The sequence below is a fragment of the Bubalus bubalis genome, chromosome 4 (assembly GCF_019923935.1).
Source record: "Bubalus bubalis isolate 160015118507 breed Murrah chromosome 4, NDDB_SH_1, whole genome shotgun sequence".
NCBI lineage: Eukaryota > Metazoa > Chordata > Mammalia > Artiodactyla > Bovidae > Bubalus > Bubalus bubalis.
The window spans coordinates 83,607,078-83,628,165 of NC_059160.1; the positions used below are offsets into that span (position 1 = coordinate 83,607,078).

Here is a 21,088-nt window from a genome sequence, read left to right on the forward strand (position 1 = left end):
ATTTAACTTATATGCAGAGTACATCATGAGAAACGCTGGGCTGGAAGAAACACAAGCTGGAATCAAGATTGCCGGGAGCAATATCAATAACCTCAGATATGCAGATGACACCACCCTTATGGCAGAAAGTGAAGAGGAACTCAAAAGCCTCTTGATGAAAGTGAAAGTGGAGAGTGAAAAAGTTGGCTTAAAGCTCAACATTCAGAAAATGAAGATCATGGCATCTGGTCCCATCACTTCATGGAAAATAGATGGTAAAACAGTGGAAACAGTGTCAGACTTTATTTTTGGGGGCTCCAAAATTACTACAGATGGTGACTGCAGCCATGAAATTAAAAGACGCTTACTCCTTGGAAGGAAAGTTATGACCAACCTAGATAGCATATTCATAAGCAGAGACATTACTTTGCCAACAAAGGTTCGTCTAGTCAAGGCTATGGTTTTTCCTGTGGTCATGTATGGATGTGAGAGTTGGACTGTGAAGAAGGCTGAGCACCGAAGAATTGATGCTTTTGAACTGTGGTGTTGGAGAAGACTCTTGAGAGTCCCTTGGACTGCAAGGAGATCCAACCAGTCCATTCTGAAGGAGATGAGCCCTGGGATTTCTTTGGAAGGAATGATGCTAAAGCTGAAACTCCAGTACTTTGGCCACCTCATGCAAAGAGTTGACTCATTGGAAAAGACTCTGATGCTGGGAGGGATTGGGGGCAAGAGGAGAAGGGGACGACAGAGGATGAGATGGCTGGATGGCGTCACTGACTCGATGGACGTGAGTCTGGGTGAACTCTGGGAGTTGGTGATGGACAGGGAGGGCTGGTGTGCTGCAATTCATGGGGTCGCAAAGAGTCGGACACGACTGAGCGACTGAACTGAACTGAACAAATTAGCACAAAGTAGACTGCCTTACACAACAGAAATTTATTCTGTCACAGTTTTAAAGGCCAGAAGTCCAAAATCATAGCTGCCATCCCTCTTGAGACTCTAGGGGAGAATCTTTCCTTACTTTCTCCAGCTTCTGGTGGCTGGTGGCATTTCTTGATTTGTGGCCCCATCAGTCTAATCTCCGGAAGGCGATGGCACCCCACTCCAGTACTCTTGCCTGGAAAATCCTATGGATGAAGGAGCCTGGTGGGCTGCAGTCCATGGGGTCGCAAAGAGTTGGACACGACTGAGCGACTTCACTTTCACTTTTCACTTTCATGCATTGGAGAAGGAAATGGCAACCCACTCCATTGTTCTTGCCTGGATAATCCCAGGGATGGGGGAGCCTGGTGGGCTACCGTCTCTGGGGTCACACAGAGTCGGACACGACTGAAGCGACTTAGCAGCAGCACTCTAATCTCTGCCTCTGTGGTCACATTGCTTTCCTCCTCGTCTGGGGTATCAAATCTTCCTCTGCCTTACTTTCATAAGGACACCTGCCATTGAATTTAAGACCCACTCAGATAATCCACGGAGAAGGCAATGGCACCCCACTCCAGTACTCTTGCCTGGAAAATCCCATGGATGGAGGAGCATGGTGGGCTACAGTCCATGGGGTTGCGAAGAGTCGGACACAACTGAGCGACTTCACTTTCACTTTTCACTTTCATGCATTGGAGAAGGAAACAGCAACCCACTCCAGTGCTCTTGCCTGGAGAATCCCAGGGACAGAGGAGCCTGGTGGGCTGCCATCTCAGGTTGCACAGAGTTGGACACGACTGAAGCTACTTAGCAGCAGCAGCAACAGTAGCAGCAGATAATCCAGGATGATTTCATTTCAATAAACTTAATTGCATCTGCAAAGATCCCTTTTCCAAATAAAGTAACGTTCACAGGTTCCAAAATTAGGATGTAGACATATATTTTGGAGTGTCCACTATAAATGCTTGAGGCTTCTGATACTCTTGATGATTGCTTCTTCTTGATATACTCCTTTTTCTTTTTGACACTGCACGTAACTGATCTTATTAACTTGGCTGGACCACAGTATCCATAGTATTATTGTCATACTTCAGCCTGGATGTTACTGTAAGGATATTGTGGGGATGGGATTAACATTTAAGAAGGTAGACTTTGATAAAGCTGATAGTTTTCCATAATGTGGATGAGCCTCATGCAATAAGTTGAAGACATTATTAGAACAAATTCTAAACTCTAGAACAAGAAGAAATTCTGCAATCTAACTGCCTTTGGATTTATATGGAAACTTCCCCCTGAATCTCCAGTCTGTGGGATTACCTCATCAGAATTTTGATACTTGTCAAGTCTCCACCATTGCCTAAGCCATTGGCTTAAGATAAATATCTCCTTTCATGTATACATACATCCTGTTGATTCTGTTTCTCTGGAGAACCCTAATACCCTTTAACTCCTCTGTCGTCTTTACCTCATTTGTCAATATTTGTGAAAAATGAATTAATTATATCTTCATCAAGATAGCCCTACTCTAGACTTCAGTATTTCTCTGTGTGATATCATCACTTAAAAGCAGGTCCTTCTAACCTGCCACACAGCTGCCTCCAGACCTAGGAGACCTTGCTTATAATAACCACGTCACAGGTATCCCATACAAAATTAACATAGTTGTTATTTAGTTACTAAGTCATGTCCGACTCTTGTGACCTCATGGACTGGAGCCTCCTGGGCTCCTCTGTCCATGGAATTTCTCAGGCAAGCATACTGGAGTGGGTAGCCATTTCCTGCTCCAGGGGATCTTCCTGACCTAGGGACTGAACCCAGGTCTCTTGCATTGTAGGCAGATTCTTTACCAACTGAACCATCAGGGAATCCCTCACTTATATATCTTTCAACTTGTCACATCCAATTATTTTCCAATTCTTACAGACTCAGCTGGTTTTGCTTCTGAAAGCAGAACCCATTTTTAGGTTCCCTTTTTGTTTGTTTGTTTGGATTCCTTTGTTTTGTGTCTTGTTGCTCTACTCTTCTTACCTTGCTTTATTTTCTATATTGGCCCTACATGAACAAATCCATGTTCAGTTGTCAAGTTCATTTCCTGAAGTGCTTTTATAACTGGTCAGTCTCCCACATGCTGATTTTCATTGGCTCTCACTGCCTACAGAATATGGTCCAACCTCCTCATCTTGGCACCCAAGGCTCTCTGCAGTGTCTTTCCTAACAGTGGCGTATGGCCCACATTACATGTTGTCTTCTGCTCTTTTACTAATCTGGAAGACAACCCCTCACTCTCTAGCTATATGCCCAGTTTCCACTGTCTCTACCTTTGAATAGTTAACCCACCCTTTGGAGTCCTATCAACTTCCAAGAAGCCGTTTTTCAATCTCTAATATATAAGAAGTCTTATGTCTTCAAATACCTTTAGCATTTCATGTGTCTGTTCTAGCACCTCTCTTACTCTTTCCTGTAGTCAAAGATGCATGTGAACTGACCTGTCTTCCTATTAGACCATGTAGTCCAAGGACTTTATCTTGTTGCTTTTTGCATCTCACATGTATCTGTTACTCATTCATTCAATTGTCCTTTCATTCATTATATTGTTTCTGAAATTGGGGATATAATCATGATCACTGTGTTCTGTAAACATTTCTGGAATTTAAAAAATCTTGATGATTTTCATTTTACATGTGGAAATGAATGTTGCTAAGTCGCTGATCCTCAGTGGAACTGCAAAATATGCGTGCTGAGCAGTTTCTCAGGGATGTTCTTTTAAGTTATCAAACCTTATGATTCTTTGGTAATTAAAATGATTGTATATCTACTCAGTAAAACAACTGTTTGGAGACAGTTCCATTTAGTGTATGCAATTTAATGAAATTTCTTTTGAAAAATCTGTATTGTAAGATTCTTCTTTTAAAAAACCTTTATTTTTATGGTAATTATGTTTTCAGCAATGACTACTCAGACAGTTATAAAAATTGCATATTCTAATGCTACCTATTTCTTTAGAAACTAACTGATATAAAAGAGTGGCACCTTATTGTTGGCCCTGTCAAATTATGTATTCTTATTCTTATTATTTATATATATGAATCCTCTGCTCTAACCATGAATATTTTCCCACTTTTTCTCATCCATTACATCTCCAGTTGCTTAACATTTATCAGAACTGTCATGATACTAGTCCCTTAGATTTGTATAACGGTTTAAAGTTTTAAGGGGCTTCCCTGGTGGCTCAGACAGTAAAGAATATTCATGCAATGCAGGAGACCCAGGTTCGATCCCGGGGTTGAGATGGGATCCCTTCGCCCCTGGAAAAGGGAATGGCAACCCACTCCAGTGTTCCTGCCTTAAGAATTCCATGAACAGAGGAGCCTGGTGGGCTACAGTCCATGGGGTTGCAAAGAGTCAGACACGACTGAGTGACTAATGGTTTGACACTTAAAGTTTTGAAAGAAAACCATATAACCTTGTTTGAGCACTGAAATAATCCTGTCTGACAGGCTGAATGATGTATTCTCAGGTTTTATTTTTTAACTTTCAGAAATTTGAAAATTGAAGCATAGAGAGGAAGTCATCAGCTTTCAAGACTAGGGCAAATGTTTCTAAGAGACGGAAATGTATGCAAATAATAAGATTTATTATAAGGATACAGGGCCTGGCTTCATTTCTGCTTCTCTCTTTTTCACTCTCTTACCTAACGGGATCTCTCTATGCACTCAATGATAGAGTATGACCTCCTTGCCCTTCCCAATTGACAGTCACAGTTCTAGCCACATGCAGAGATTAAATAGTTGTTTCTAAGTTTCAGATTCCTAGGGGAGCATATGATTGAGCATGCTTGGCTTAGGTATCAAATCATCCTGGGCCAAGTTGGCTAGTTTAGCCAATACACACTGTTCTATGAATGAAATGCAATTGCTATAAGAGGGGAGATGTATCTTGGATTCGACAATCTTAGAATTTCTGCTTTTTAAAATTGGTGGAGCTGGTGCTTAGAACCTCAGTTAGAAGTCACAAACTCATATCATTCCAAGGACAGTTAAATAACATAAATGAATAAAACCGACAGATGGAGGCTGCAGGACCCAGATGGAGCGCAGGCTCCATCGAAAGGGAGCTGCGAATACTCAGTTTCAACTGACTGATGCTCCATGGGAGTCTGGGCCCAGATAACCAATCTTCTGATTTTCAAGGAAACTCAGAAATTGGGATTTTATATAAAGTTCCTGTTTAAATTTTTTTAAATCCCAAATGAGTGAGAAAACAAAAGCAAACCAAAATCCATGACTGCGGGTCATAGCTGACCTATCTGCCAGTAGTTTAGGACTTCTGACCTAGATCTGTCTGGTCAGTTGTCACATAATGACATATAAGCTCTCACATCCTCCATGAAGTTTTTATGCAATGAAAGAGAAAACAATATGTACATCATTAATGTGTGTAGTCCATGCGTTTGTATATGCTGGGTATACAAATAAAGCATAAAGCATCATTCATCTATCTTGTCTCTGAATAAGAAACTTCACGAAAGTAAATCTTCTTCACTTTGTGAGATAATTTATTATAAAGAGCTGCACTATTTGCTTTAGGCTTTCCTAAAAAAAAGATGATGCTGGGAAAGTGCTGCACTCAATATGCCAGCAAATTTGGAAAACACAGAAATGGCCACAGGACTGGAAAAGGTCAGTTTTCATTCCATTCCCAAAGAAAGGCAACGCTAAAGAATGCTCAAACTACTGCACAGTTGCACTCATCTCTATGCTAGCAAAGTAATGCTCAAAATTCTCCAAGCCAAGCTTCAACAGTGTATAAACTGTGAACTTCCAGATGTTTAAGCTAGTTTTAGAAAAGGCAGAGGAACCAGAGATCAAATTGCCATCTGTTGGATTATCAAAAAAGCAAGAGAGTTCCAGAAAAACATCTATTTCTGCTTTATTGACTATGCCAAAGCCTTTGACTGTGTGGATCACAATAAACTGTGGAAAATTCTGAAAGAGATGGGAATACCAGACCACCTGACCTGCCTCTTGAGAAACCTGTATGCAGGTCAGAAAGCAACAGTTAGAACTGGACGTGGAACAACAGACTGCTTCCAAATCAGGAAAGGAGTACGTCAAGGCTGTATATTGTCACCCTGCTTATTTAATTTACATGCAGAGTACATCATGAGAAACGCCATGCTGGATGAAGTGCAAGCTGGAATCAAAATTGCTGGGAGAAATATCAATAACCTCAGATATGCAGATGACACCACCCTTATGGCAGAAAGCAAAGAAGAACTAAAGAGCCTCTTGATGAAAGTGAAAGAGGAGAGTGAAAAAATTGGTTTAAAACTCAACATTCAGAAAATTGAGATCATGGCATCTGGTCCCATCACTTCATGGCAAATAGATGGGGAAACAATGGAAACAGTGGCTGACTTTATTTTGGGGGGCTCCAAAATCACTGCAGATGGTGACTGCAGCCATGAAATTAAAAGATGCTTACTCCTTGGAAGAAAAGTTATGACCAACCTAGACAGCATATTAAAAATCAGAGACATTACTTTGCCAACCAAGATCCATCTAGTCAAGGCTATGGTTTTTCTAGTAGTCATGTATGGATATGAGAGTTGGTCTACAAGGAAAGCTGAGCACTGAAGAATTGATGCTTCTGAACTGTGGTGTTGGAGAAGACTCTTGAGAGTCCCTTGGACTGCAAGGAGGTCCAACCAGTCCATCCTAAAGGAAGTCAGTCCTGAATGTTCATTGGAAGGACTGACATTGAAGCTGAAACTCCAATATTTTGGCCACCTGATGTGAAGAACTGACTCATTGGGAAAGACCCTGATTCTGGGAAAGATTGAAGGTGGGAGGAGAAGGGGACAACAGAGGATGAGATGGTTGAGGGCCTCACCGACTCAACAGACATAAGTTTGAGTAAACTCCAGGTGTTGGTGATGTACAGGGAAGCCTGCCGTTCTGCAGTCCATGGGGTTGCAAAGAGTTGGACACGACTGAGCAACTGAACTGAACTGAACTTCCTAAAGAACAAACCTTGTTTTAGGAGAAAATAGCCATACAGAATCTATATGTTCTTGAACAAAAATTTTAACTTGAACCTCATTTTTCTCTTATGCCAATATCAGTGTCTCATGATTATCATGGACATATGATTTTATAAAGCTTTTGACATATATTAGGTGCTCAACATATGTTAGGCTTCATATCTGCTAGTTGGAATTAAGTTCAACACAGTACTATAGTTTTAGAGCATATAGTATGAAACATCGGAGAAGGCAATGGCACCCCACTCCAGTACTCTTGCTTGGAAAACCCCATGGATGGAGGAGCCTGTTAGGCTGCAGTCCATAGGGTTGCTAAGAGTCGGACACGACTGAGCAACTTTACTTTCACTTTTCACTTTCATGCATTGGAGAAGGAAATGGCAGCCCACTCCAGTGTTCTTGCCTGGAGACTCCCAGGGACGGGGGAGCCTGGTGGGCTGCCATCTATGGGGTCGCACAGAGTTGGACACGACTGAAGTGACTTAGCATAGTATGAAACATGCAGTATGTTTCAAAATAATGTGATTAAAAACAGGGCAAGTAAAGTTATACTGAATTTTCAAACATCAAAAGTACTGACCAATGTTGGTTTCTTATGAGTGCTGCTCAGTCAGTTCAGTCATGTCTGACTCTTTGTAACCCTATGGACTGTAGTCTGTCAGGCTTCTCCCATGGCATTCTCCAGGCAAGAATACTGGAGTGGGTTGCCATGCCCTCATCCTGGGGATCTTCCCAGCACAAGGATTGAACTTGCGTCTCTGGTGTCTCCGCATTGCAGGTGGTTTCTTGACCCACTGATCTACCTTGTTTTCTTACATAGGTCCATAAAACCACAGTATCACCAACTGCTTTGTCTTATTAACATTTCCTTAGAGTTATACAGCATCAAATAAGAAAAAGAAAAACTTTGGTCATAAAAAAATAAGGCTTAAGCATTAAACAATTTTTATGCATGTAATTATAACCCCCAACAATCTGTAAAAAACACCTGGCAAGATTGCTATAACGTTGAACACAATAGAGTATATTACAGAAGGTTCTTCCATTTCAGTGGGGCTCTGTGTTTGAATGAATCACCAAGGAAACAGAATAGTTTGGGTTAAAGATCAGTTCAAGCAAATAATATCTCTTTGTCAGTCTCCCTGAGTGAAATCTAGGCTGAAGTAATCTTAAGCACTTTCTAATGAAAGAAACAGTGAACACTCAGGTTCAAAAGAGCTGTTTATAATGATAAGGATCCATATTGGAATCAAAGTGCAGGAAAGCACAAAGCACCCAGCTTTTTAATGCATTATTTATAGTGGGATTTTCACCCCAGTTTGAAGAAGTGCCTTAGCAACGGGATCTTGAACCTCATTCTCATTATCTCTAATGTCTTTATGTGGGTAGGATGGTTTAAATGGCTAATGGGAGTATTTGCAGACTCCTTTGAAAATAAAGTGCTCTCTCTTTCTTTCCCTGTTTCTCTGTCTTTCCTAGTGATTCTGCTGCTGCTGCTGCTAAGTCACTTCAGTCGTGTCCAACTCTGTGCGACCCCAGAGACGGTAGCCCACCAGGCTCCCCGGTCCCTGGGATTCTCCAGGCAAGAACACTGGAGTGGGTTGCCATTTCCTTCTCCAATGCATGAAAGTGAAAAGTGAAAGTGAAGTCGCTCAGTCATGTCCGACTCTTAGCAACCCCATGGACTGCAGCCTACCAGGCTCCTCCATCCATGGGATTTTCCAGGCAAGAGTGCTGGAGTGGGGTGCCATTGCCTTCTCCGCTAGTGATTCTAATTAACCCCTAAAAGCTTGTCTAACATTTTAATGGCACACATGAGAAAGCCTGTCTAATACTAATTCCAAGATGGGGGACAACCATCTATGTCCTTTTAAGTATTTTTGTAGTTGCAACAGAGGCAACTTCAACATTTCCATATTAGTGGAATTTAGGGCTGGAATCTGCAGTCTGGCTGGAAAGCAGTGCAAGGGATTGTGAAGTTGAACTTACTAGCGGTCAGTTTTGTGCTTGTGTGTGTGCTTCTGTGTGTGAAATAAATTTGAGAAAACTGTTCATATCAAATACTTGGGGGATGGGTGGAGCTGGAGCTGAGCAAGATTATGGGAGAATTAAGGCCTCTTCACCCACATCCTTAACTACCCTTTGGAGGTGTGTGAAAACCATAGTTTCCTGGTTGGAATCCAAAATGGATTAACCTTTTACTAAGTACAGTTCCATAGCAAAGACTTTATACTAAAGCTTCAGTGCATCTATTCTGTTTTTTAGTGGTAGACTAAGTCCATGTAGTGGCTTTATTTAGGGATGTTAGGGTGTCTGTGGGGTCGCACAGAGTTGGACATGACTGAAGCAACTTAGCAGCAGCAGCAGCAGGGTGTTAACTAACATTTTACATGTTAATGATGAGAACAGTCATACAATGAATTCCAGGAAAGGGATTGTTCAAAAGTCATTAAAATAATTATATTGGATCATATGTATTTTTAATGCATTAATAATATATTTTGGTGAGACTGATGGGTATTAGACAATATTCTTCCTTAACAAGAAAGTTCAGATTTTATTGACATGGCTAGGAACCCAGATAAAATTTGCATTTCCATCTCCCTTGCAGCTTGATGTGACTTTGTGATTAAATTCTGGCCAATGAGATAGAAAAGCTATTGGGTGAGTCTTGACAGGCTTCTTAAACCAAAGCTAAATAGCTGGTGAGAACCCTTTTTAATTTCCCACTTCCTCCTGTTTCCTACTAGAATGAGGATATGATAACCGAAGCTTTAGCTGCTGTATTGGACTTGAGGTAACCTTGATGGAAAAAAGCCGCAGATTTGGAGAGTTGAAAAGAAAGAGAGGAGCCTGGGTTCCTGTTGACTGTGGCTTTCTAGTATCAGACCTAGAATGCCTACCTTCAGACTTCCTTTACATATAAGAATAACATCTTCCTTCCTGTTTAAGCCACTGTTATTGCCAGTCTTCATTATTAGCAGCCAAATATATTTCATAAGTGAGACACTTCGTTTCACCAAAACTCTTTCGTTTAGTTCACTGAGACCCGGCATAGCAGGTTTGTAAAGTGAGAGGTGTTGTTATCCAAATTCCTTTGGTTCCTGAATTTTGGATAACAATTAGTGAGAATTTGGAAAGCAAGGGATACAGATAATTTTAAGGTGATATTATCGCTGATTGGTATTCTACATGCTCTGTAACCACAAGATGTGTCTGTGTGTTAATCATTCAGTCTTGTCCAACTCTTTGCGACCCCATGAACTGTAGCTCGCCAGGCTCCTCTGTCCATTGGATTTTGTAGGCAAGAAAACTAGAGTGGGTAGCCATTCCCTTCTCCAGCCAGGGGATCTTCCTGACCCAGGGATTGAATCTGGGTCTCCTGCATTGCAGGCAGAATTGAGTGGAATGGGACCAAGGACTCCTCAGAGACGTGAGGATTCATCCTTTTTCTTTCTCTTTACTCACTGCCATGCAGCACATTTTAATACAAGTCATGTGCACCTTGGATTTAATACAGTAAAAGGAAAGTGAAGGGTAGATTGGTACACCAGAGAAAGAAACGGCAAATTCTTACTTTTGTGCTTACTATTCAGTCATTAGGTTGGCCAAGGTTTCACTGGTTAATAGATCCTTCCATGTGCTTCTCATTCCTACCTGCCAGTCCGTCACTAGCCCTTTCACTTTTTTTTGTTTTTTTTGTTTTTTTTGGCTACAATGTGCAGCTTGTGGGATCTTAGTTCCCTGATCAGGGATTGTGCCCTTGGCAGTGAGAGCGGGGAGTACTAAGCTTTGGACCGCCAGGAGATTCCCTGATCAATCTTATTTAAATTGGTTTACTTTGATCCTAGGGCTAGGCTGGTCTGTCATTAAGAAGAAGCTGACTTTGCCACTTGGTTCCCAGGTCCGGTTTCATTCAGCTTCGCTATAGAACTGTTCTACTTGGAGTCACATGAGTCACTGGCTCAATGTCCATCCCTCTTGCCCTCACAATAATACTTTTACCAGCCTTCCTGATGATGCTGGGTTTCATTCAGGTTTTCTGAACTGTTTTTCCTTCTCACCTTTCATGTTATGAACTCTCCTTTTTTCCCCTGCCTTAGAAATAACATCCCAGCTTATTTCTTTATACTGTAGCCCTTTGCCATGGCAGCTCACATGAGCCCTCATCAGTCCATGTCTCCTGTCAGGGTTCATTAGGCTCCCTCTCACAGAAGCTCATTTCACAGCCCTTACTCACTAGCTGCTGTTTCTTCCTGAACCATTCTTTCACAGGATGATAGCACAGGTCCAGTTAAGTCACAGTTCACTTTCCCTGGCTCTAGATGCAGTAACCTCCAACCCACTGTAACTTTGATCCTGTTCATTTTTTAAAATTGTTTTTCCTCCCTCCTTCTAGCCTTTCATCCCATCTGCCTTCCTTCCCTTACTTCCTCCCACAGCCATTGTCAGTGCCCTGATGTTTTCATGTCACTGTCCTAGCTTGTTAACAGTGAAGAGAAATAGAGATTCCCCAGTGGATCCTCTGGCGCTAGAATAAGCATTGCACACTGTAAGCCCCGTAATTCCTCAGCCTCAAGACTGAAGGGCTAGACTCAGTGAAAGAGCCGAGTTTCATGAGTAGGAGGAGCTTACGTGTCAGAGGTGAGGTCCTGGAGTAACATCTACCACAGATAGCAGGCAGGATATGGTGGCAGTCTTTGCTACCAGGGAGGGATGAAGTTATGGGGGAACTGATGTCAAGTTGACTCTTCAGTTACCAGGAAAACCAGTAGAGGAGCAGGCCCCTCACCCCTGCCTTTGATAAGCTATCATGGTGGAGACGTTCTGATCTAAAGATTAGAAATATCTCTAGCTGGGGCCAAGAGCAAGTATGTCAGCATGTACTAATTAGGCTTTATGGTTAAAGAGGAAAGGTCATCCCTGTGAGTAGGGTGTAGGTGAGGTAAGGTCTGGTCAAGCAGGAGTGTACAAAGAACAAGAAAACAGCCGCCTTGGGTAACCTGATTGTATAGTGTTCAAGAGGATATAGATCTTTCTGTCCTACACTTCAAGTCCAGAAGAGAAATACTTTGAGATAATGGTGATGGGCATGAGAAAAATACAGCTCAAAGTGAGGTAAATTGCATTTTAAGAATTTAAAGTCTGAATGCGCGTATGGGAGGCTGTATTTCCCAAAGGGGAAAGCTCTGGTTTTAAGCTCACATCCAGGACTGCCTCACTGTGTGATGGCAGCGAGACCCTGAGGTTGTTCAAGACGTTGAGAAAGTGAGACGTTGAAGCAGATAAGAAAGGGTGATTGCCCTGTAGTGGTCTTTGAGCTACAACAGAGCCCTGAGTTGTTTTGGTACTTTCTTATTTTTGCTGGTTTTTTTTTTTTTTTTCTTTCTGTTCTCCTCACTGCCATCCTGTAACATTGCAGTAATTTTGTGATTCTTCCCTGGTTTCTCTGGAGGGTGTCTCATGCGAGCCTACTGGTGCTGGGCCCTCTCCTCTGGGGGGCCATTCCTTCCTCCTACCCAGTGAACTTGTCCAGGCTGTCACTTGTTCACAATACGTGCCAGGTAACCGGAAGCCAGCCCGGTAAACTAATTCACAGCAAGGTGCTCATTCACAGATTCATTAAACATTTACAGAGCAGCCCAGCTCCCGTGCTCAGTGTGAATGACTGACCAGGGCTGTTCAGCTGCATTATCAATGTATCCTGTGGCGGCCTTGGGCTTTGGATCAATCAGTCCTGGGTTTAATCACATTCTGTCACTTGCTGGATATCATCCTGAAAAAATTTACTTAGCCCTTCTGGAAGTCTCACTTTCCTCATCTGTATAATGAATACAAGACAATGATAACTCCTTGCAGGAGTTTTGGGGTTTTAAGGACAACTATGTACAGTGGCTAGCTCAGAGTAGATTTTAAAGAAATAGTGACTTTTATGATATTATTGGTTATCCTTTCCAGATATCGTTTATGGGGACCTTTAACACTTTAGCTTTGGATGTAAATCACCAGTGCCTTAGCAATAATGAGTCATATGACAGGTTGTGAGATACATTTAGGTAGTCAGAAGTCTTTCCCTGCCTCCCACCCACACCAGTTGTCTGAGTTCTGACGCTAGAATACACAAGTATCAGCTGTCTGAGGAACTGAAGTGGAGTGGATTGCTGAAGACAGGAGAGGTGTTATAAGGATTCACAGAGGTATGTTTTCTAATGAGGCAGCCTGGCTCTAAAATGTCAGGAAACAGCAACAGCAGATCATGAAGTGAAGAAAAATAGGTCACTTGTTTGGAGTCAAGGTGTCAGGTAGCATTCAAGGTGAAGAGCCCAAAGCCATAAACAGTAACAGGCTGTGAAAATTGCTACCACAGCCGTAAACCAAATGGCTGCCTTCCCACATACACCCGATGGATAGAACTGCTGGTCACGCAGTGTCTTTTTGCCACACTTGCACACATGCAAAACAACACCATCAGCCATCCACAGCATCATTTTGAACAGAGGACAATGCTAAATCAAGAGACCAGACAGCTGGTTATGTAAAGGGCAGGAGGGCAGTGGGAGAAAGTGGTAGTAAAGCTCTCCATTTATTTGGTTTGCCACCTTAAAGTGTATTGTACTTTTTAACTGTTTATGGCCTCAAGCTATAGTGTGTCAAATTTCAGAATGCCTAAATGAAACATCTGCTTGTTTGCATATTCTTCATACATTGAGTAAGCCTTCTACTCTTGTAGGATGCTTCTGTGTTGTGAAAGAAATTTCTAAATACTTATTCTGTATGCAGATTGTAAAGGATTTTAAACTCAAAGCCGGGGGCTACCACTTCAGATGGCTTTTGAGCAGTCATCTGGGATTGTCAGCTTTGGGGGAAGGGAGGAGGTAAACAAAATGCTGTTTGGACGGTGAGGGATAACAGTGGGCTGTGCGTTCTGCCCCATTACATGCACTGTCATCCCACAGTTCTCTCTTCTTCTACAGTATTCACCTCCTGCGCATCACCCGTGACAGCCTAGAACTCTGGGGAGATGACTGAGATAAAAGAGTAGCTGAGGGAACAGCGATTTTGGTGAACCCTGGATTTAGAAGCTAGTTGCAAAGAGAGAAAAGACTTAGCTATCAAATGGCCAGTGTCTTACAAATTCTCCAGATTTCTTAAGCTTCTGAAACTAGCTACATTATGATTATTACTTTTTAAAAGTGACTTACCTATCATGAACTAAAGAGTTAAAGAAACATATTAATATTGTTGAGCTTGTGCCTCAGCCGTGTCCGACTCTTTGAGACCCTTTGGACTGTAGTCCACCAGGCTCCTCTGTCCATGGATTTTTCAGGCAAGAGTATTTGGAATATGTTGCTCTTTCTTCCTCTAGGGTAATGTTGTTGAAATTACCGAAAATAAATTTTCTGAAACCCAAACTGTGATATGATGTTAGGATTATTTTCTCTGATGTCTGATATATATTAATATTAATTTTATTGCAAAAGGGTATAACTGAACTTTCACAAAACCTAAATTCATGAACAGTTTAAAATAAATTGAAGTTATCTAGAAGCTAGGAGCTGTGAAAGGATACAGAAATAGCCTAGTTTCCCTAACCCTTTCAGTTGTCAAGGAGCACACTGGATTTCGGAGCATTTGAGCAGATAAAGGGCCTTTGAACAGTCAATAAGTAAGTGAATATAAATATTGGTTCAAATATGCTCTTTAAAAATAAGACTAATTGTTTCAATTGAATACAAATTTATATAATTTTAAGTTGCTAGATAAAGCAATTTGTGTAGACAGTGTAACTGTTAACCTGCTCTCAGAAAGTAATTTTAATGAGTCTCTATCAAAGGCATTGGCTTTACCTGAAAGGATAACAAGCTGATAAGGGAAATATATTCCTGTTAGAGTTATGCTTAAAAAGTAATTATTGAATAAAAAGTCCTCTTGGAAGAAGAATCGAGGTTGTTTTATGATAGAGAAGAATATGTACATTTGTTTATTTCCTTTTGAAGTTCTGACTTGACAAGAGCAAAATTTGGGTTTATGGCCTTAAAGGACTGGAATGGGCTTAGGATTTTCATGAATTTAGACAGCAACTAAGGAAGGTTTCCACTCCTCCTGAAAGCAGTGGAAACTATTTAAATAATTTAGAGTCAGTAGACAAGGACTACACCATTCTTTTGAGCTTTTTTTTAAAGTTTTATTTTTCAGACTATAAATTATGTTAGTATATGAACACAATTGTCTTGGGGTATTTTGGACGGAACACTCATTAAATTGTTTGATTCTGCTTAGCACCAATGCAGAATTTATAAAAACACAGTTTTTCCTAAACTCAGGCTGAACACTGAATTATTTCTTTATTTCCCATTAGCATAAAATTTACTTATATCAGCTATATTAATGCAAACATAAGAGTTTTATTCTTCAGAGAGATTAGTTTTGTGATCTAAATTTAGATCTGCTTCTCAGTTTATCTCATGAGTGATGATGTTATTTAAAAAAACATAGAAGCAAAGAAACTTTATGGCCACTTTGGCTTGTCTTCTTAAAGATGTGTACTTAGAGAGAGAACAGGTATATGCTTGCATTTAATTAGCAGCTCAAAAATACAGGAGAAGAAGGTCTTGCTTTTCAAAGATGCCTCTCTAATGAATTTGTAGAATCTGAAGTCCACCTTAAGAGTGCACTTAGGACTTAGATTTTTTTCCCTACTTGCATTTTAAAACTTGCAGATAAGGTTATACAAATAGATTCTCACTTCTACCCATTTATGCATGCTTAGTTCTAGATATTTGAGTGAATCAAAATTCCTATGGGGAATAGAAAGTACATAAAAGTATGTGCTGACATTTTTCAACATTATATTTACTTAAATATAAAATGAACTTTAAAAAATGTTTTCTAATTTATAAGGAGTCTGTGCTCCCTCCTCTCCACCTTAGTCTTCTCTTTTTAATTGTTTATCAATTCTCTTAATCTTAACATTTTAATACCATCTTTGTGGGCTCAGTTCAGATTTTGATTTATTTTTTAATGGAGTGAGAAATAGAGATCAGAGGTATGTGTATGTCCATGATATTTTAAAGAACTACATATCTTCATAACATCTCTCCATTCTTGATATTTTTTCATCATTTTCCTTTTCCTGCTTTGTCATTTGTTCTTTCAACTTGAATTACCCGTCAGTATGGGGTTTCCTTAATTCTCCGTAATGAACCACATACATTGAGAACACGAGGTTAACATTAAGCCAAAGACTGAACTGTAGAGGGAGACGCAGCACTAGGTCACGGCTACTGATTAAGTCACTAAACAAGTTGGGGGAGGAGTCTTTGTTGAACTAGTTTGTTGACCTAATCGTTCACTTTCTATGAAGTGGTGTAGACATAGTCTATGCCATGCTTTTACTTGTTTTTTTTTTTTTCTTAACTTTAGTGAAGGACAAAAAGAATACGGGCCTCTACCTGTCTCTGAGTCTCTATCTACTGCATGCAGGTTTTTCTGATTTTCAATTCTAAAGCTTGATTGGTGGCAGACTCCACTGTAAGACGAACTTCCCTATCTTGTTTCTTGGAATAGTGTTGCATTTCCCCTAATGATATTTCAGAAGGCATATTTAATCCAACAGCATTGATTTTCTCTATTATCCTAGTTGTGACTAGGTGGTTAAATTGAAATATGCATCGTTACAGCACATAACTCTTTAGGCTGATGGGGACTTCTAGAAAGAGTGGTATTGTCATTCTAATCATCTTGTTATCCTTTTCTATATGGAAGCGATCTAAGCTTATATTTCCCAGATAAAGGCAGTTGCATAAGTATGGTAAGATAAAATTAGAAAAAGAAGAAAAAGCCTATGTTTATCCATTGCATATTTTTCAGATATTCCAGCTCTCTAGTTCTTACGAGCATGTAATTAAAGGAATCCATGTAGAATCAGTGCATTGCTTTAGAAAAATAAGGAACAAGCATTCTTTATTTTGCAGATATGCAATTTCATGCATCTTGCCCACGTTATTGTCCTCATAATAAAAAATCATTGGGAGGAAGAACACTGCTCTCCCATAAATATAAGACAAATTAACCTCAAAAATACAGAGTGACAAATAAATGATTTAAATCTTTACCAAACCTGTCTATCTATGAGATGTTTTGAAAAACAAAATAAATAAAATTTGCATTTATTACCACTTGGTATAAATTATTTATAACTATAGAATCTTACAGACTAAGTAAGCTCAATTGTCTGTGTGTCCAATACCCCTATTGTTCAAATGAAGAAATCTTGTGTATGTATGTTAGTAAAAATACACGTAAGTACATGAAATTCCAAACCTGGGTGCCCTGAGGCCCTAAGGCACAGAGATTTATAAATTTATCTATGGTGATACAGATTGTCAGTATCTGCATTGGCAGAGCTGACTAAACCCACCTTTATTGGCTCCCTTCCTTTCTTTTTTTTAAATTTTTTAAAATATAAATTTATTTATTTTAATTGGAGGCTAATTACTTTACAATATTGTATTGGTTTTGCCATACATCAACATGAATCCACCACAGGTATACATGTGTTCCCCATCCCGAACCCTCCTCTCTCCTCCTTCCCCATACCATCCCTCTGGGTCGTCCCAGTGCACCAGCCCCAGGCATTCTGTATCATGCATCAAACCTGGAGTGGTGATTCCTTTCATGTATGATATTACACATGTTTCAATGCCATTCTCCTAAAGGGATGTATCTTAAAAAAATTTTTTTTTTGGTTTATTTTATTTATTTGGCTGCACTGGGTCTTAGTTGCTACATGTGGGATATTTTATTGTGGTATGTGGGATCTAGTTCTCTGATCCGGGATTGAACCCGGACCCCCTGCATCACCAGGAAAGTCCCCTGACTCCCCTTTTAATTCTCCTTTGTCATACTTCAAATGTGATTATTTGCAAGACTACTGAATTATTAAATCACGGTGTTTCACTAGTGGGGAAGGACAGGAATTTGGACCTCCTCAAGGAAGATATATTTTTCTAGTAATTTATTTTGTGTATTTCTTAAATGTCAGCCATGAGGGTATAGAAGAAGACCATGGTGGGTGAACTAGCTGTGGGTGCCCCCATGTGGGTGTGGGCTTAGCATGATTCTGTTTGTCTCTTTCATGGGAACAACTACAAAGAAGTAAAAGATGATGAGCCTCATAAAGTTCCATAAACTTTAAGAGACCTGGGCATTTGTGGATATGGAACTGATACTCAATAATTCAAGACTTCTCTCTGAGCACACAAGATTCAGCCCATGTGCTTATGTGTATCTTGGTTGTTGTTTAGTCACTAAGTTATGTTCAACTCTTTTGAGACCCCATAGACTGTAACCTGCTAGCCTCCTCTATCCGTGGGATTTCACAGCCAAAAATACTGGAGTGGGTTGCCATTGCTTCCTCCAGAGGATCTTCTCAAGCCAGGAATTGAACCTGTGTCTCCTGCTTTGGTAGGCGGATTCTTTACCACTGAGCTACCAGGGAAGCCCCATGTGTATCTTTACTAAGGGACAAATGTGAGTTGACTTCTATGAGAGGCCAGCTGTGGAAAGGTAGCCACATAGCTATCTGGGTTGTGTGAACCCAGATAATCACCCACACCCACATTAAAACAAGATTTTTATTTTCTTGCTATTAAGTCCTACAGAGAAATTCATATGAAGTAACAAAAACTTTGGTTTTGTAGATTCGGGTAAATTCATGATTATTGCTTGTTCAGTAGTGATAATATTGTAACATAAGTCAGTTACATGATAAATGGACTTTAATAGTTTTAAAAATAGCTATAATTAATATTTATAAAATTCTTAAAGGTTTAAAGAGCACTGTAACATTTTTATTATATTTAACAAATATTTTATGAAAAAGTTATATGGTATGATATTTTGGAAATAGAATCTTTTTTATAAGTTCCCTGGATTTACCTCTCTCAAATGCAGTAAATCTATTTAGGGACAAGGCATTCATACACAAAGCAACCTGTGGGTTCATAGAAAAGAAAACAAATTAATATAAAATAATGTACAAGTAACATATTATTAAAATATTCTCTATTTGTAATGATAAAATTCTTTGCATAGTAATCTTGTAATATCACCTGTTACTACTTCTGTGAGTCCTATGTCTCTAGGCAAAGCTAGTGGTTCATAGACTACTTATTCCTCAGGTTCTATGTTGTAATAGAATGATAATAATACTGGTCTTTTTCTTTAAAAGATAAGCTTCTTATATAATACATCTTATGTAAGATAATGCTATCTTAGTTGTTTCTACAGTACACAGTAAATGCTTGCTAGAAGAGTTAATTAAAATATTGTTTGAAGTGGTGATCCATTGAAATTTGACAGTCATTTTATGTACAGAGAATTCTATTCAATAGTGGTAATTATAACAATATTAGGCCTATTATACAATTGAACCCATAAAATGTATTAGAGTGAAAGTCATGGACTTAAAGGCACTGATGAACTTTTCCACTAAAATTTTGGTGAGATATTCATATAGGAATTGTATTGTGAACATGTGAGGCCTTTCATGAGACCTGTTATCCCTGGAAATGAAACTTAAAAAGAAGATAATAGATGTACCAGAATATGCCAGATATTTTACTGTTTTGTTTAATTCACTGTGTTCTGTAACTTACATATTATTAGCTAAATATTTTAGACAAGATTATCTGTTTTAGATAAAGTATATGATTTGAACTCAGGCCTGTATATCTATTAATAACTCCAAAAACTCTACTAATCTTTTCTTCATAATACCTATTTACTCAAACTAGGAGATGAGATGGTCAAAAACACTGTTTTGAGTAAGGCAGAAAACCATCTCAAACAAAATTGTATGAATAAGTTTTATTTTTTAAAATAAATATTTAAAACAAAATTTATTTTTTGTGTACTGATGACAAATTCGTTAAAACACTTTCCACATCAGCTTACATGCTAATTTTCAAGTTTTTCCCTGTTATTGCAGATAGAAAACACTTTGTGCCAGCTTAGCAGTTTTAAGTGACAAATTACTTATATTAATATATATATCCTCACAGCACTAAAACACTAAAAATTATATGCAGATGTCCAGTATTGCTACTTTCAAAAATAATGACTAATCCGTTAGATGGTATTTGTGGATATACGGGAAACAAGAGATTTAAGGAAGTTCGTTATCACAGAGCGGGCCACGCTTCTCAAATTTCTCTTACTGAATCTAGGCTTCCAGGCACCTAAGGAAGCTTTCTGGATAACGAAACCAGCATGGCTCCATCCCAAAGAAGAGTGATTTACTGAGGTGAGGGTTCATTCCGGGGAACCCAGGTGTCTCTGATTCGTGGCAGCAAGGAGCCTGGCCTTGCCTGTAGAAGGCAGTGGTATCAGTGTCGGTGTCAGACTTCACCTTGGCCTGAGGTGAGTGCTGCTCCCAGGACAGCTGCCCCAGTTCTCTCCATGTGACCTGAGATGTTGGTGGCTCCAGCTCCAGGAAGTGGCCTGTGAATCTGAAGGTAAAACCAGAAGGTGAGGTAGGGCCTGTTTTATGTGATTTTCCTGTCTCTGTGCCATGCTCAGGGAGACTGGGGTCAGTGACAAGAGGTACTTAGGATTCGAGGGGACTGGTATGCAGAGGGTGGGGAAAACCGAGATGATAAAGCCCCTCGATAGAGTATATTATAGGACTCAAATGCCTTCAGAGGTCAGGGGTCTAGGCAGGTAACTCAAATGACTAGAGAAGGCCATTTTGGAGCCACTGTTTTGCCATTTAAGAACATAGGCACAGCAAGGCCAGTTCTTTAAGTTTTCTGAGAAGCTAGGCATTCATTTTTTTTAATGTGAAATCTATTTGTTTTTAACTATTTGCAACTAAGTTAGAATTTTTTGTTTTGTTTTGTTTACCTCGTTACGTGGCATGCGGGATCTTAGTTTCCTAACCAGGGATGAATCTGTGCCCTATGCTGTTGGAAGCACAGGGTCCTAGTTGCTGGACCCCAAGTTAGAGTTTTAGAGTATTGTGAGGTCAAAGAAAATAATTTAACAGGCCTAATTGTTCACCAGTTTGCAAGCTTTGATATAGGGCAACTATTTGGGACTCTGGAGGGAAAGGACCTGCCACATTCCCTCTGATAGATGGAT

The 21,088-nt window shown here is 39.9% G+C and overlaps 1 protein-coding gene across 4 annotated transcripts in view; it reads left to right on the forward strand.

The window, feature by feature from the left end:
- The first annotated feature begins 737 nt into the window (after positions 1-737).
- Positions 738-21,088, forward strand: part of TMEM117 (transmembrane protein 117) — a 649,146-nt gene continuing 628,795 nt past the window's right edge. The window contains exon 1 of one of the 4 annotated variants that reach the window (XM_044941660.2): positions 738-769. The gene's annotated coding sequence lies outside the window, so the exon portion shown is untranslated. Of the gene's footprint in view, positions 770-19,930; positions 20,477-21,088 lie in introns of those variants that run through there. The other 3 variants (XM_025284014.3, XM_044941658.2, XM_044941659.2) reach the window with 3 other exon arrangements.